This window comes from Dermacentor variabilis, chromosome 3 (genome assembly GCF_050947875.1).
Source record: "Dermacentor variabilis isolate Ectoservices chromosome 3, ASM5094787v1, whole genome shotgun sequence".
NCBI lineage: Eukaryota > Metazoa > Arthropoda > Arachnida > Ixodida > Ixodidae > Dermacentor > Dermacentor variabilis.
Genome location: NC_134570.1, coordinates 149,168,920 through 149,185,345, shown reverse-complemented (window position 1 = coordinate 149,185,345; position 16,426 = coordinate 149,168,920). Strand labels below are relative to the sequence as shown.

The following is a 16,426-nucleotide window of genomic DNA, read 5'->3' as shown; positions in this document are numbered from 1 at the left end:
ATTGAGACCATGTTTGTCGCCTTCAATAACGTGCTATTCGTATAATAAATTATTGAAGAAGTACTCACTCCTGTATGTCACTTTTTGAACAGCTACGCATGTTACCCGTATCAATTTATTTAAATTGAAGATAGCTGAAGTAGTAAATACAATAAATAAGGTCAAATAACGAGCTGCCCCTAACTATGTTCAGATTATCAATGAAAAAACAAGAGCCGCTACAAACAGTCTGTTTACCTTGCCGCCTTCTCATAATACATACAGCCATAGACCTGTACAACGTAAAGGAGCCAACGTGTGTCATGAAGTTCCAAACGAAGTAATGGATACCAATGACATTTTGGCATCGTTAAAACATCTTTCCCTCATTACTACGAAACTATTGGAATGAAGAAGCGTGTAAATAAATTTACAAAAAAGAAAGGAACCAGCTTGTTTTTCTTTTTGATGCCCTGTCAGTGCTTTGGACATTCTTTGCACTTTGGACTCTCTGCTTTGGTCGAATATGCCACAAAGTTATATACTGAAGCTTGCCAATTTTCTTGCGTGTTACTGAAGTGTTTTGTGATTCAGCCCATTCACGAAAAAGTCGGCCAATATTATAGTACTTGTTTAGCGTGCGGACGCATCACTAGCCTTGAAGGCTATGGGTGGGACCAACTGCGTGTGTACTGGATTTTAGAACTAATAATAAAAAGTATCCGGTTAAAAAAAAAGTCCTCCGCAAGCTTTTAAAACTTCGATGTTCAACACCAGATGGCGACTGCTGCGCATGAAAATGGCAGTCGTGCAGTTCAAGCAATCCTGGCTATTTTAACAATGTTATTAGCTTTTAAACGTGAATACGGCAACATGTAAAATTTCTCTATTAACAAGTACATGTAGAAAAGCCCAGTCAGAGATACACTTGCTAAATAATAACAAGAGTTGAGGTTTAAGCATGCAAATTTGAGAATAGCTTGAAGGTTCACCTGGCCAAGTAAGTGACACCATTTAGGAGACCAGCCTCGGACAGCATCGGTATCTTCATCGCTCAGGTCTCTCCTCAAATCCACGTATTAATCTTTCGCCTTTTACTAAAGATTACCGTGGGGAGGGACACTCCAATGAGCCTATAGGCCAATTTTTGAGAGGCCTTGCCCGTTTGGGCAGGGCCTACCATTGCAATCAAAAGAAAGACTTACGTTGTTGATTGACGCAGATATCGATGAGCAAGCGTATCTTGTGTTATCGCAGTGGCCGACCGAGCGTAGGTACCCTTCATGTGCCTCATCCCGCAAGAATAGCGTTATTGTCAGAAAAGTGTAACGTGCACCTGCGCGCGCCGTTGTCGATGCACAGATCCGCAACAGCGTGGCGTATAGACGTAAACTGTTCAAAAGAACAATAATAATTTCGGAGAAAACGTTTTAAACAGAAGCAACTCGCGACCCGATACCTCAACTACTCAGAAGATCACATCCTGTGGCATATTAAGCTGCGCAGACTGGCCCTTGCGGTGAGTTGATTGCAGACTATTCATCCGTTATTGTTCCTATTGAGAAACACTGAATTCGGTACAGAGTAATATACTGAGTAAGATAGACTACGTCCGGCTGCGTGAAATATTAGAACGAACAGATATCATTACGGCATATGATAAACACGTGGATACCGAGTACAGGAAATTTCTAGATATACTTAAATGTGCCGTTGAACGGCGGTCTTTGCCGACCCATAAAGATACAGCTACCCAAAGTGTCCTTGGATGAATACTGAAATATTAACTTTGTAAACAGATAAGGATAAATGGTACCACAAATGGTTACAGTTCAGATCAAACGAATATTACATTACTCAATTTAAACGCTATCTAAAACTATCTATGTTTCCTATGAGGAAAAGCAAAAAAACAATGTGATTCATCTCTCATGAAGCAGGCACATGTAAATAAAAAAAAAACAATGGGACACGCTAAACTACAGAATGGGCGTAGGATCGAACATCTCTACTTTCTATGAAACAGTTGACGAAGGTACAGTTGAATCATCTGGTACCTATTTTGCCTCCGTAGGGCCTATGGTACATGCACAAGTACATGCTGATGTTCTTTCAGTGAAAATGGCAGAGCGTGACAACAACACTTTTGCATTGCCTCACATAGAAATTGAAGAATTAGTTACAACAGTAAAAATCCCTTCAGTCGCTAAGGCGGCAGAACCAGATGCACTACCTGTTAGGCTGATAAAAAACAACTTTTATATGTTGGGAATCCATCTACTGCATATCTTAAATCATACGTTGGAAAATGAAGTGTATCCTGATGAACTGCAGGTGAAGACGGTCATACCTATCTTTAAGAGTGGTGAGCGATCCGACATAGAAAAATACAGGCTGATACCGCTGCTAAATGCAATCAATAGTTTTTGTAAAGACACTTTGTAAGCGTATACAGCATTTTTAAAAGAAATGTAACATCATCTATCCTAACCAGCATGGCTTCAGGCCCCAAAGATCAACGTCTTCCGCAATTCCTGTTCTAACACAACTCATAAATACTGCACTGCATAATAAACCAGCTATAGTAATTTACTTAGATGTATCCAAAGCTTTCGATGCGGTACATCAGACAATACTGCAACAGAAATTGGAAACTTAGGGTCTGAAATGAAAGATTTGTAATCTAAAAAAACGTTCTTTTTCAAATAGGAAACAATATGTTGCTGTAAACAATCTAACCTCTCTACCACAAAACACTATTTTCTGTGTTCTGCACGGTTCCTTGCTGGGCCTCTGTTTCTTTACAATAACGATCTTCCGTCAGGTCTGAAGGATTCTGAAGCTATTATGTATATCGATGACACAGCATTACTTTTCACAGGCGATAACTTAGAGGAACTGAATTGTAAATTTAATGAAGAACTTAGCGAAGTATCACAATGGTACATAAGTAATGAGCTGACTCTTTATAACCAGAAAATAAAGTACACCGTGCTTCACTCGCGAATAATATAAATTATCACCACGTTGCATCAATGATTACCAAAACAAGAATGTCCTCAGCGTGTCGCAATGCAAGTAATATCTTGGTGCTGTGTTTGAGTCTGATATGCACTGGAAGCAACAAATTATTAATGTCTGCTCCAAATTAACTCATGGCTGTCATGTATTACAAAGGGCTAGAGAGTGCTTTGGACTTTCGATTTCACGCGTTCTGTATTTCTCATTTGCGCCCAGCGATTTATGCTATTGCCTGTAAACGAGGGGCGAGACATACAAAACATATTGAGACCATGTTTGTCGCCTTCAATAACGTGCTATTCGTATAATAAATTATTGAAGAAGTACTCACTCCTGTATGTCACTTTTTGAACAGCTACGCATGTTACCCGTATCAATTTATTTAAATTGAAGATAGCTGAAGTAGTAAATACAATAAATAAGGTCAAATAACGAGCTGCCCCTAACTATGTTCAGATTATCAATGAAAAAACAAGAGCCGCTACAAACAGTCTGTTTACCTTGCCGCCTTCTCATAATACATACAGCCATAGACCTGTACAACGTAAAGGAGCCAACGTGTGTCATGAAGTTCCAAACGAAGTAATGGATACCAATGACATTTTGGCATCGTTAAAACATCTTTCCCTCATTACTACGAAACTATTGGAATGAAGAAGCGTGTAAATAAATTTACAAAAAAGAAAGGAACCAGCTTGTTTTTCTTTTTGATGCCCTGTCAGTGCTTTGGACATTCTTTGCACTTTGGACTCTCTGCTTTGGTCGAATATGCCACAAAGTTATATACTGAAGCTTGCCAATTTTCTTGCGTGTTACTGAAGTGTTTTGTGATTCAGCCCATTCACGAAAAAGTCGGCCAATATTATAGTACTTGTTTAGCGTGCGGACGCATCACTAGCCTTGAAGGCTATGGGTGGGACCAACTGCGTGTGTACTGGATTTTAGAACTAATAATAAAAAGTATCCGGTTAAAAAAAAAGTCCTCCGCAAGCTTTTAAAACTTCGATGTTCAACACCAGATGGCGACTGCTGCGCATGAAAATGGCAGTCGTGCAGTTCAAGCAATCCTGGCTATTTTAACAATGTTATTAGCTTTTAAACGTGAATACGGCAACATGTAAAATTTCTCTATTAACAAGTACATGTAGAAAAGCCCAGTCAGAGATACACTTGCTAAATAATAACAAGAGTTGAGGTTTAAGCATGCAAATTTGAGAATAGCTTGAAGGTTCACCTGGCCAAGTAAGTGACACCATTTAGGAGACCAGCCTCGGACAGCATCGGTATCTTCATCGCTCAGGTCTCTCCTCAAATCCACGTATTAATCTTTCGCCTTTTACTAAAGATTACCGTGGGGAGGGACACTCCAATGAGCCTATAGGCCAATTTTTGAGAGGCCTTGCCCGTTTGGGCAGGGCCTACCATTGCAATCAAAAGAAAGACTTACGTTGTTGATTGACGCAGATATCGATGAGCAAGCGTATCTTGTGTTATCGCAGTGGCCGACCGAGCGTAGGTACCCTTCATGTGCCTCATCCCGCAAGAATAGCGTTATTGTCAGAAAAGTGTAACGTGCACCTGCGCGCGCCGTTGTCGATGCACAGATCCGCAACAGCGTGGCGTATAGACGTAAACTGTTCAAAAGAACAATAATAATTTCGGAGAAAACGTTTTAAACAGAAGCAACTCGCGACCCGATACCTCAACTACTCAGAAGATCACATCCTGTGGCATATTAAGCTGCGCAGACTGGCCCTTGCGGTGAGTTGATTGCAGACTATTCATCCGTTATTGTTCCTATTGAGAAACACTGAATTCGGTACAGAGTAATATACTGAGTAAGATAGACTACGTCCGGCTGCGTGAAATATTAGAACGAACAGATATCATTACGGCATATGATAAACACGTGGATACCGAGTACAGGAAATTTCTAGATATACTTAAATGTGCCGTTGAACGGCGGTCTTTGCCGACCCATAAAGATACAGCTACCCAAAGTGTCCTTGGATGAATACTGAAATATTAACTTTGTAAACAGATAAGGATAAATGGTACCACAAATGGTTACAGTTCAGATCAAACGAATATTACATTACTCAATTTAAACGCTATCTAAAACTATCTATGTTTCCTATGAGGAAAAGCAAAAAAACAATGTGATTCATCTCTCATGAAGCAGGCACATGTAAATAAAAAAAAAACAATGGGACACGCTAAACTACAGAATGGGCGTAGGATCGAACATCTCTACTTTCTATGAAACAGTTGACGAAGGTACAGTTGAATCATCTGGTACCTATTTTGCCTCCGTAGGGCCTATGGTACATGCACAAGTACATGCTGATGTTCTTTCAGTGAAAATGGCAGAGCGTGACAACAACACTTTTGCATTGCCTCACATAGAAATTGAAGAATTAGTTACAACAGTAAAAATCCCTTCAGTCGCTAAGGCGGCAGAACCAGATGCACTACCTGTTAGGCTGATAAAAAACAACTTTTATATGTTGGGAATCCATCTACTGCATATCTTAAATCATACGTTGGAAAATGAAGTGTATCCTGATGAACTGCAGGTGAAGACGGTCATACCTATCTTTAAGAGTGGTGAGCGATCCGACATAGAAAAATACAGGCTGATACCGCTGCTAAATGCAATCAATAGTTTTTGTAAAGACACTTTGTAAGCGTATACAGCATTTTTAAAAGAAATGTAACATCATCTATCCTAACCAGCATGGCTTCAGGCCCCAAAGATCAACGTCTTCCGCAATTCCTGTTCTAACACAACTCATAAATACTGCACTGCATAATAAACCAGCTATAGTAATTTACTTAGATGTATCCAAAGCTTTCGATGCGGTACATCAGACAATACTGCAACAGAAATTGGAAACTTAGGGTCTGAAATGAAAGATTTGTAATCTAAAAAAACGTTCTTTTTCAAATAGGAAACAATATGTTGCTGTAAACAATCTAACCTCTCTACCACAAAACACTATTTTCTGTGTTCTGCACGGTTCCTTGCTGGGCCTCTGTTTCTTTACAATAACGATCTTCCGTCAGGTCTGAAGGATTCTGAAGCTATTATGTATATCGATGACACAGCATTACTTTTCACAGGCGATAACTTAGAGGAACTGAATTGTAAATTTAATGAAGAACTTAGCGAAGTATCACAATGGTACATAAGTAATGAGCTGACTCTTTATAACCAGAAAATAAAGTACACCGTGCTTCACTCGCGAATAATATAAATTATCACCACGTTGCATCAATGATTACCAAAACAAGAATGTCCTCAGCGTGTCGCAATGCAAGTAATATCTTGGTGCTGTGTTTGAGTCTGATATGCACTGGAAGCAACAAATTATTAATGTCTGCTCCAAATTAACTCATGGCTGTCATGTATTACAAAGGGCTAGAGAGTGCTTTGGACTTTCGATTTCACGCGTTCTGTATTTCTCATTTGCGCCCAGCGATTTATGCTATTGCCTGTAAACGAGGGGCGAGACATACAAAACATATTGAGACCATGTTTGTCGCCTTCAATAACGTGCTATTCGTATAATAAATTATTGAAGAAGTACTCACTCCTGTATGTCACTTTTTGAACAGCTACGCATGTTACCCGTATCAATTTATTTAAATTGAAGATAGCTGAAGTAGTAAATACAATAAATAAGGTCAAATAACGAGCTGCCCCTAACTATGTTCAGATTATCAATGAAAAAACAAGAGCCGCTACAAACAGTCTGTTTACCTTGCCGCCTTCTCATAATACATACAGCCATAGACCTGTACAACGTAAAGGAGCCAACGTGTGTCATGAAGTTCCAAACGAAGTAATGGATACCAATGACATTTTGGCATCGTTAAAACATCTTTCCCTCATTACTACGAAACTATTGGAATGAAGAAGCGTGTAAATAAATTTACAAAAAAGAAAGGAACCAGCTTGTTTTTCTTTTTGATGCCCTGTCAGTGCTTTGGACATTCTTTGCACTTTGGACTCTCTGCTTTGGTCGAATATGCCACAAAGTTATATACTGAAGCTTGCCAATTTTCTTGCGTGTTACTGAAGTGTTTTGTGATTCAGCCCATTCACGAAAAAGTCGGCCAATATTATAGTACTTGTTTAGCGTGCGGACGCATCACTAGCCTTGAAGGCTATGGGTGGGACCAACTGCGTGTGTACTGGATTTTAGAACTAATAATAAAAAGTATCCGGTTAAAAAAAAAGTCCTCCGCAAGCTTTTAAAACTTCGATGTTCAACACCAGATGGCGACTGCTGCGCATGAAAATGGCAGTCGTGCAGTTCAAGCAATCCTGGCTATTTTAACAATGTTATTAGCTTTTAAACGTGAATACGGCAACATGTAAAATTTCTCTATTAACAAGTACATGTAGAAAAGCCCAGTCAGAGATACACTTGCTAAATAATAACAAGAGTTGAGGTTTAAGCATGCAAATTTGAGAATAGCTTGAAGGTTCACCTGGCCAAGTAAGTGACACCATTTAGGAGACCAGCCTCGGACAGCATCGGTATCTTCATCGCTCAGGTCTCTCCTCAAATCCACGTATTAATCTTTCGCCTTTTACTAAAGATTACCGTGGGGAGGGACACTCCAATGAGCCTATAGGCCAATTTTTGAGAGGCCTTGCCCGTTTGGGCAGGGCCTACCATTGCAATCAAAAGAAAGACTTACGTTGTTGATTGACGCAGATATCGATGAGCAAGCGTATCTTGTGTTATCGCAGTGGCCGACCGAGCGTAGGTACCCTTCATGTGCCTCATCCCGCAAGAATAGCGTTATTGTCAGAAAAGTGTAACGTGCACCTGCGCGCGCCGTTGTCGATGCACAGATCCGCAACAGCGTGGCGTATAGACGTAAACTGTTCAAAAGAACAATAATAATTTCGGAGAAAACGTTTTAAACAGAAGCAACTCGCGACCCGATACCTCAACTACTCAGAAGATCACATCCTGTGGCATATTAAGCTGCGCAGACTGGCCCTTGCGGTGAGTTGATTGCAGACTATTCATCCGTTATTGTTCCTATTGAGAAACACTGAATTCGGTACAGAGTAATATACTGAGTAAGATAGACTACGTCCGGCTGCGTGAAATATTAGAACGAACAGATATCATTACGGCATATGATAAACACGTGGATACCGAGTACAGGAAATTTCTAGATATACTTAAATGTGCCGTTGAACGGCGGTCTTTGCCGACCCATAAAGATACAGCTACCCAAAGTGTCCTTGGATGAATACTGAAATATTAACTTTGTAAACAGATAAGGATAAATGGTACCACAAATGGTTACAGTTCAGATCAAACGAATATTACATTACTCAATTTAAACGCTATCTAAAACTATCTATGTTTCCTATGAGGAAAAGCAAAAAAACAATGTGATTCATCTCTCATGAAGCAGGCACATGTAAATAAAAAAAAAACAATGGGACACGCTAAACTACAGAATGGGCGTAGGATCGAACATCTCTACTTTCTATGAAACAGTTGACGAAGGTACAGTTGAATCATCTGGTACCTATTTTGCCTCCGTAGGGCCTATGGTACATGCACAAGTACATGCTGATGTTCTTTCAGTGAAAATGGCAGAGCGTGACAACAACACTTTTGCATTGCCTCACATAGAAATTGAAGAATTAGTTACAACAGTAAAAATCCCTTCAGTCGCTAAGGCGGCAGAACCAGATGCACTACCTGTTAGGCTGATAAAAAACAACTTTTATATGTTGGGAATCCATCTACTGCATATCTTAAATCATACGTTGGAAAATGAAGTGTATCCTGATGAACTGCAGGTGAAGACGGTCATACCTATCTTTAAGAGTGGTGAGCGATCCGACATAGAAAAATACAGGCTGATACCGCTGCTAAATGCAATCAATAGTTTTTGTAAAGACACTTTGTAAGCGTATACAGCATTTTTAAAAGAAATGTAACATCATCTATCCTAACCAGCATGGCTTCAGGCCCCAAAGATCAACGTCTTCCGCAATTCCTGTTCTAACACAACTCATAAATACTGCACTGCATAATAAACCAGCTATAGTAATTTACTTAGATGTATCCAAAGCTTTCGATGCGGTACATCAGACAATACTGCAACAGAAATTGGAAACTTAGGGTCTGAAATGAAAGATTTGTAATCTAAAAAAACGTTCTTTTTCAAATAGGAAACAATATGTTGCTGTAAACAATCTAACCTCTCTACCACAAAACACTATTTTCTGTGTTCTGCACGGTTCCTTGCTGGGCCTCTGTTTCTTTACAATAACGATCTTCCGTCAGGTCTGAAGGATTCTGAAGCTATTATGTATATCGATGACACAGCATTACTTTTCACAGGCGATAACTTAGAGGAACTGAATTGTAAATTTAATGAAGAACTTAGCGAAGTATCACAATGGTACATAAGTAATGAGCTGACTCTTTATAACCAGAAAATAAAGTACACCGTGCTTCACTCGCGAATAATATAAATTATCACCACGTTGCATCAATGATTACCAAAACAAGAATGTCCTCAGCGTGTCGCAATGCAAGTAATATCTTGGTGCTGTGTTTGAGTCTGATATGCACTGGAAGCAACAAATTATTAATGTCTGCTCCAAATTAACTCATGGCTGTCATGTATTACAAAGGGCTAGAGAGTGCTTTGGACTTTCGATTTCACGCGTTCTGTATTTCTCATTTGCGCCCAGCGATTTATGCTATTGCCTGTAAACGAGGGGCGAGACATACAAAACATATTGAGACCATGTTTGTCGCCTTCAATAACGTGCTATTCGTATAATAAATTATTGAAGAAGTACTCACTCCTGTATGTCACTTTTTGAACAGCTACGCATGTTACCCGTATCAATTTATTTAAATTGAAGATAGCTGAAGTAGTAAATACAATAAATAAGGTCAAATAACGAGCTGCCCCTAACTATGTTCAGATTATCAATGAAAAAACAACAGCCGCTACAAACAGTCTGTTTACCTTGCCGCCTTTGTACAACGTAAAGGAGCCAACGTGTGTCATGAAGTTCCAAACGAAGTAATGGATACCAATGACATTTTGGCATCGTTAAAACATCTTTCCCTCATTACTACGAAACTATTGGAATGAAGAAGCGTGTAAATAAATTTACAAAAAAGAAAGGAACCAGCTTGTTTTTCTTTTTGATGCCCTGTCAGTGCTTTGGACATTCTTTGGACTTTGGACTCTCTGCTTTGGTCGAATATGCCACAAAGTTATATGCTGAAGCTTGCCAATTTTCTTGCGTGTTACTGAAGTGTTTTGTGATTGAGCCCATTCACGAAAAAGTCGGCCAATATTATAGTACTTGTTTAGCGTGCGGACGCATCACTAGCCTTGAAGGCTATGGGTGGGACCAACTGCGTGTGTACTGGATTTTAGAACTAATAATAAAAAGTATCCGGTTAAAAAAAAAGTCCTCCGCAAGCTTTTAAAACTTCGATGTTCAACACCAGATGGCGACTGCTGCGCATGAAAATGGCAGTCGTGCAGTTCAAGCAATCCTGGCTATTTTAACAATGTTATTAGCTTTTAAACGTGAATACGGCAACATGTAAAATTTCTCTATTAACAAGTACATGTAGAAAAGCCCAGTCAGAGATACACTTGCTAAATAATAACAAGAGTTGAGGTTTAAGCATGCAAATTTGAGAATAGCTTGAAGGTTCACCTGGCCAAGTAAGTGACACCATTTAGGAGACCAGCCTCGGACAGCATCGGTATCTTCATCGCTCAGGTCTCTCCTCAAATCCACGTATTAATCTTTCGCCTTTTACTAAAGATTACCGTGGGGAGGGACACTTCAATGAGCCTATAGGCCAATTTTTGAGAGGCCTTGCCCGTTTGGGCAGGGCCTACCATTGCAATCAAAAGAAAGACTTACGTTGTTGATTGACGCAGATATCGATGAGCAAGCGTATCTTGTGTTATCGCAGTGGCCGACCGAGCGTAGGTACCCTTCATGTGCCTCATCCCGCAAGAATAGCGTTATTGTCAGAAAAGTGTAACGTGCACCTGCGCGCGCCGTTGTCGATGCACAGATCCGCAACAGCGTGGCGTATAGACGTAAACTGTTCAAAAGAACAATAATAATTTCGGAGAAAACGTTTTAAACAGAAGCAACTCGCGACCCGATACCTCAACTACTCAGAAGATCACATCCTGTGGCATATTAAGCTGCGCAGACTGGCCCTTGCGGTGAGTTGATTGCAGACTATTCATCCGTTATTGTTCCTATTGAGAAACACTGAATTCGGTACAGAGTAATATACTGAGTCAGATAGACTACGTCCGGCTGCGTGAAATATTAGAACGAACAGATATCATTACGGCATATGATAAACACGTTGATACCGAGTACAGGAAATTTCTAGATATACTTAAATGTGCCGTTGAACGGCGGTCTTTGCCGACCCATAAAGATACAGCTACCCAAAGTGTCCTTGGATGAATACTGAAATATTAACTTTGTAAACAGATAAGGATAAATGGTACCACAAATGGTTACAGTTCAGATCAAACGAATATTACATTACTCAATTTAAACGCTATCTAAAACTATCTATGTTTCCTATGAGGAAAAGCAAAAAAACAATGTGATTCATCTCTCATGAAGCAGGCACATGTAAATAAAAAAAAAAACAATGGGACACGCTAAACTACAGAATGGGCGTAGGATCGAACATCTCTACTTTCTATGAAACAGTTGACGAAGGTACAGTTGAATCATCTGGTACCTATTTTGCCTCCGTAGGGCCTATGGTACATGCACAAGTACATGCTGATGTTCTTTCAGTGAAAATGGCAGAGCGTGACAACAACACTTTTGCATTGCCTCACATAGAAATTGAAGAATTAGTTACAACAGTAAAAATCCCTTCAGTCGCTAAGGCGGCAGAACCAGATGCACTACCTGTTAGGCTGATAAAAAACAACTTTTATATGTTGGGAATCCATCTACTGCATATCTTAAATCATACGTTGGAAAATGAAGTGTATCCTGATGAACTGCAGGTGAAGACGGTCATACCTATCTTTAAGAGTGGTGAGCGATCCGACATAGAAAAATACAGGCTGATACCGCTGCTAAATGCAATCAATAGTTTTTGTAAAGACACTTTGTAAGCGTATACAGCATTTTTAAAAGAAATGTAACATCATCTATCCTAACCAGCATGGCTTCAGGCCCCAAAGATCAACGTCTTCCGCAATTCCTGTTCTAACACAACTCATAAATACTGCACTGCATAATAAACCAGCTATAGTAATTTACTTAGATGTATCCAAAGCTTTCGATGCGGTACATCAGACAATACTGCAACAGAAATTGGAAACTTAGGGTCTGAAATGAAAGATTTGTAATCTAAAAAAACGTTCTTTTTCAAATAGGAAACAATATGTTGCTGTAAACAATCTAACCTCTCTACCACAAAACACTATTTTCTGTGTTCTGCACGGTTCCTTGCTGGGCCTCTGTTTCTTTACAATAACGATCTTCCGTCAGGTCTGAAGGATTCTGAAGCTATTATGTATATCGATGACACAGCATTACTTTTCACAGGCGATAACTTAGAGGAACTGAATTGTAAATTTAATGAAGAACTTAGCGAAGTATCACAATGGTACATAAGTAATGAGCTGACTCTTTATAACCAGAAAATAAAGTACACCGTGCTTCACTCGCGAATAATATAAATTATCACCACGTTGCATCAATGATTACCAAAACAAGAATGTCCTCAGCGTGTCGCAATGCAAGTAATATCTTGGTGCTGTGTTTGAGTCTGATATGCACTGGAAGCAACAAATTATTAATGTCTGCTCCAAATTAACTCATGGCTGTCATGTATTACAAAGGGCTAGAGAGTGCTTTGGACTTTCGATTTCACGCGTTCTGTATTTCTCATTTGCGCCCAGCGATTTATGCTATTGCCTGTAAACGAGGGGCGAGACATACAAAACATATTGAGACCATGTTTGTCGCCTTCAGTAACGTGCTATTCGTATAATAAATTATTGAAGAAGTACTCACTCCTGTATGTCACTTTTTGAACAGCTACGCATGTTACCCGTATCAATTTATTTAAATTGAAGATAGCTGAAGTAGTAAATACAATAAATAAGGTCAAATAACGAGCTGCCCCTAACTATGTTCAGATTATCAATGAAAAAACAAGAGCCGCTACAAACAGTCTGTTTACCTTGCCGCCTTCTCATAATACATACAGCCATAGACCTGTACAACGTAAAGGAGCCAACGTGTGTCATGAAGTTCCAAACGAAGTAATGGATACCAATGACATTTTGGCATCGTTAAAACATCTTTCCCTCATTACTACGAAACTATTGGAATGAAGAAGCGTGTAAATAAATTTACAAAAAAGAAAGGAACCAGCTTGTTTTTCTTTTTGATGCCCTGTCAGTGCTTTGGACATTCTTTGGACTTTGGACTCTCTGCTTTGGTCGAATATGCCACAAAGTTATATACTGAAGCTTGCCAATTTTCTTGCGTGTTACTGAAGTGTTTTGTGATTGAGCCCATTCACGAAAAAGTCGGCCAATATTATAGTACTTGTTTAGCGTGCGGACGCATCACTAGCCTTGAAGGCTATGGGTGGGACCAACTGCGTGTGTACTGGATTTTAGAACTAATAATAAAAAGTATCCGGTTAAAAAAAAAGTCCTCCGCAAGCTTTTAAAACTTCGATGTTCAACACCAGATGGCGACTGCTGCGCATGAAAATGGCAGTCGTGCAGTTCAAGCAATCCTGGCTATTTTAACAATGTTATTAGCTTTTAAACGTGAATACGGCAACATGTAAAATTTCTCTATTAACAAGTACATGTAGAAAAGCCCAGTCAGAGATACACTTGCTAAATAATAACAAGAGTTGAGGTTTAAGCATGCAAACTTGAGAATAGCTTGAAGGTTCACCTGGCCAAGTAAGTGACACCATTTAGGAGACCAGCCTCGGACAGCATCGGTATCTTCATCGCTCAGGTCTCTCCTCAAATCCACGTATTAATCTTTCGCCTTTTACTAAAGATTACCGTGGGGAGGGACACTCCAATGAGCCTATAGGCCAATTTTTGAGAGGCCTTGCCCGTTTGGGCAGGGCCTACCATTGCAATCAAAAGAAAGACTTACGTTGTTGATTGACGCAGATATCGATGAGCAAGCGTATCTTGTGTTATCGCAGTGGCCGACCGAGCGTAGGTACCCTTCATGTGCCTCATCCCGCAAGAATAGCGTTATTGTCAGAAAAGTGTAACGTGCACCTGCGCGCGCCGTTGTCGATGCACAGATCCGCAACAGCGTGGCGTATAGACGTAAACTGTTCAAAAGAACAATAATAATTTCGGAGAAAACGTTTTAAACAGAAGCAACTCGCGACCCGATACCTCAACTACTCAGAAGATCGCATCCTGTGGCATATTAAGCTGCGCAGACTGGCCCTTGCGGTGAGTTGATTGCAGACTATTCATCCGTTATTGTTCCTATTGAGAAACACTGAATTCGGTACAGAGTAATATACTGAGTAAGATAGACTACGTCCGGCTGCGTGAAATATTAGAACGAACAGATATCATTACGGCATATGATAAACACGTTGATACCGAGTACAGGAAATTTCTAGATATACTTAAATGTGCCGTTGAACGGCGGTCTTTGCCGACCCATAAAGATACAGCTACCCAAAGTGTCCTTGGATGAATACTGAAATATTAACTTTGTAAACAGATAAGGATAAATGGTACCACAAATGGTTACAGTTCAGATCAAACGAATATTACATTACTCAATTTAAACGCTATCTAAAACTATCTATGTTTCCTATGAGGAAAAGCAAAAAAACAATGTGATTCATCTCTCATGAAGCAGGCACATGTAAATAAAAAAAAAACAATGGGACACGCTAAACTACAGAATGGGCGTAGGATCGAACATCTCTACTTTCTATGAAACAGTTGACGAAGGTACAGTTGAATCATCTGGTACCTATTTTGCCTCCGTAGGGCCTATGGTACATGCACAAGTACATGCTGATGTTCTTTCAGTGAAAATGGCAGAGCGTGACAACAACACTTTTGCATTGCCTCACATAGAAATTGAAGAATTAGTTACAACAGTAAAAATCCCTTCAGTCGCTAAGGCGGCAGAACCAGATGCACTACCTGTTAGGCTGATAAAAAACAACTTTTATATGTTGGGAATCCATCTACTGCATATCTTAAATCATACGTTGGAAAATGAAGTGTATCCTGATGAACTGCAGGTGAAGACGGTCATACCTATCTTTAAGAGTGGTGAGCGATCCGACATAGAAAAATACAGGCTGATACCGCTGCTAAATGCAATCAATAGTTTTTGTAAAGACACTTTGTAAGCGTATACAGCATTTTTAAAAGAAATGTAACATCATCTATCCTAACCAGCATGGCTTCAGGCCCCAAAGATCAACGTCTTCCGCAATTCCTGTTCTAACACAACTCATAAATACTGCACTGCATAATAAACCAGCTATAGTAATTTACTTAGATGTATCCAAAGCTTTCGATGCGGTACATCAGACAATACTGCAACAGAAATTGGAAACTTAGGGTCTGAAATGAAAGATTTGTAATCTAAAAAAACGTTCTTTTTCAAATAGGAAACAATATGTTGCTGTAAACAATCTAACCTCTCTACCACAAAACACTATTTTCTGTGTTCTGCACGGTTCCTTGCTGGGCCTCTGTTTCTTTACAATAACGATCTTCCGTCAGGTCTGAAGGATTCTGAAGCTATTATGTATATCGATGACACAGCATTACTTTTCACAGGCGATAACTTAGAGGAACTGAATTGTAAATTTAATGAAGAACTTAGCGAAGTATCACAATGGTACATAAGTAATGAGCTGACTCTTTATAACCAGAAAATAAAGTACACCGTGCTTCACTCGCGAATAATATAAATTATCACCACGTTGCATCAATGATTACCAAAACAAGAATGTCCTCAGCGTGTCGCAATGCAAGTAATATCTTGGTGCTGTGTTTGAGTCTGATATGCACTGGAAGCAACAAATTATTAATGTCTGCTCCAAATTAACTCATGGCTGTCATGTATTACAAAGGGCTAGAGAGTGCTTTGGACTTTCGATTTCACGCGTTCTGTATTTCTCATTTGCGCCCAGCGATTTATGCTATTGCCTGTAAACGAGGGGCGAGACATACAAAACATATTGAGACCATGTTTGTCGCCTTCAATAACGTGCTATTCGTATAATAAATTATTGAAGAAGTACTCACTCCTGTATGTCACTTTTTGAACAGCTACGCATGTTACCCGTATCAATTTATTTAAATTGAAGATAGC

At 39.6% G+C, this 16,426-nt stretch overlaps 5 non-coding genes across 5 annotated transcripts; all 5 read left to right on the top strand.

Moving 5' to 3' along the window:
• Positions 1-1,029: 1,029 nt before the first annotated feature.
• LOC142576881 (U5 spliceosomal RNA) lies at positions 1,030-1,155 on the top strand. Its single transcript, XR_012827000.1, has one exon. It is a non-coding gene; the product is annotated as a U5 spliceosomal RNA (small nuclear RNA).
• A 3,137-nt stretch (positions 1,156-4,292) lies between these two features.
• On the top strand, positions 4,293-4,418 carry LOC142576879 (U5 spliceosomal RNA). The gene has a single exon (XR_012826999.1). It is a non-coding gene; the product is annotated as a U5 spliceosomal RNA (small nuclear RNA).
• Positions 4,419-7,555: 3,137 nt separating this feature from the next.
• Positions 7,556-7,681, top strand: LOC142576878 (U5 spliceosomal RNA). Its single transcript, XR_012826998.1, has one exon. It is a non-coding gene; the product is annotated as a U5 spliceosomal RNA (small nuclear RNA).
• A 3,112-nt stretch (positions 7,682-10,793) lies between these two features.
• On the top strand, positions 10,794-10,919 carry LOC142576858 (U5 spliceosomal RNA). Its single transcript, XR_012826983.1, has one exon. It is a non-coding gene; the product is annotated as a U5 spliceosomal RNA (small nuclear RNA).
• Positions 10,920-14,057: 3,138 nt separating this feature from the next.
• Positions 14,058-14,183, top strand: LOC142576877 (U5 spliceosomal RNA). The gene has a single exon (XR_012826997.1). It is a non-coding gene; the product is annotated as a U5 spliceosomal RNA (small nuclear RNA).
• Positions 14,184-16,426: the final 2,243 nt, after the last annotated feature.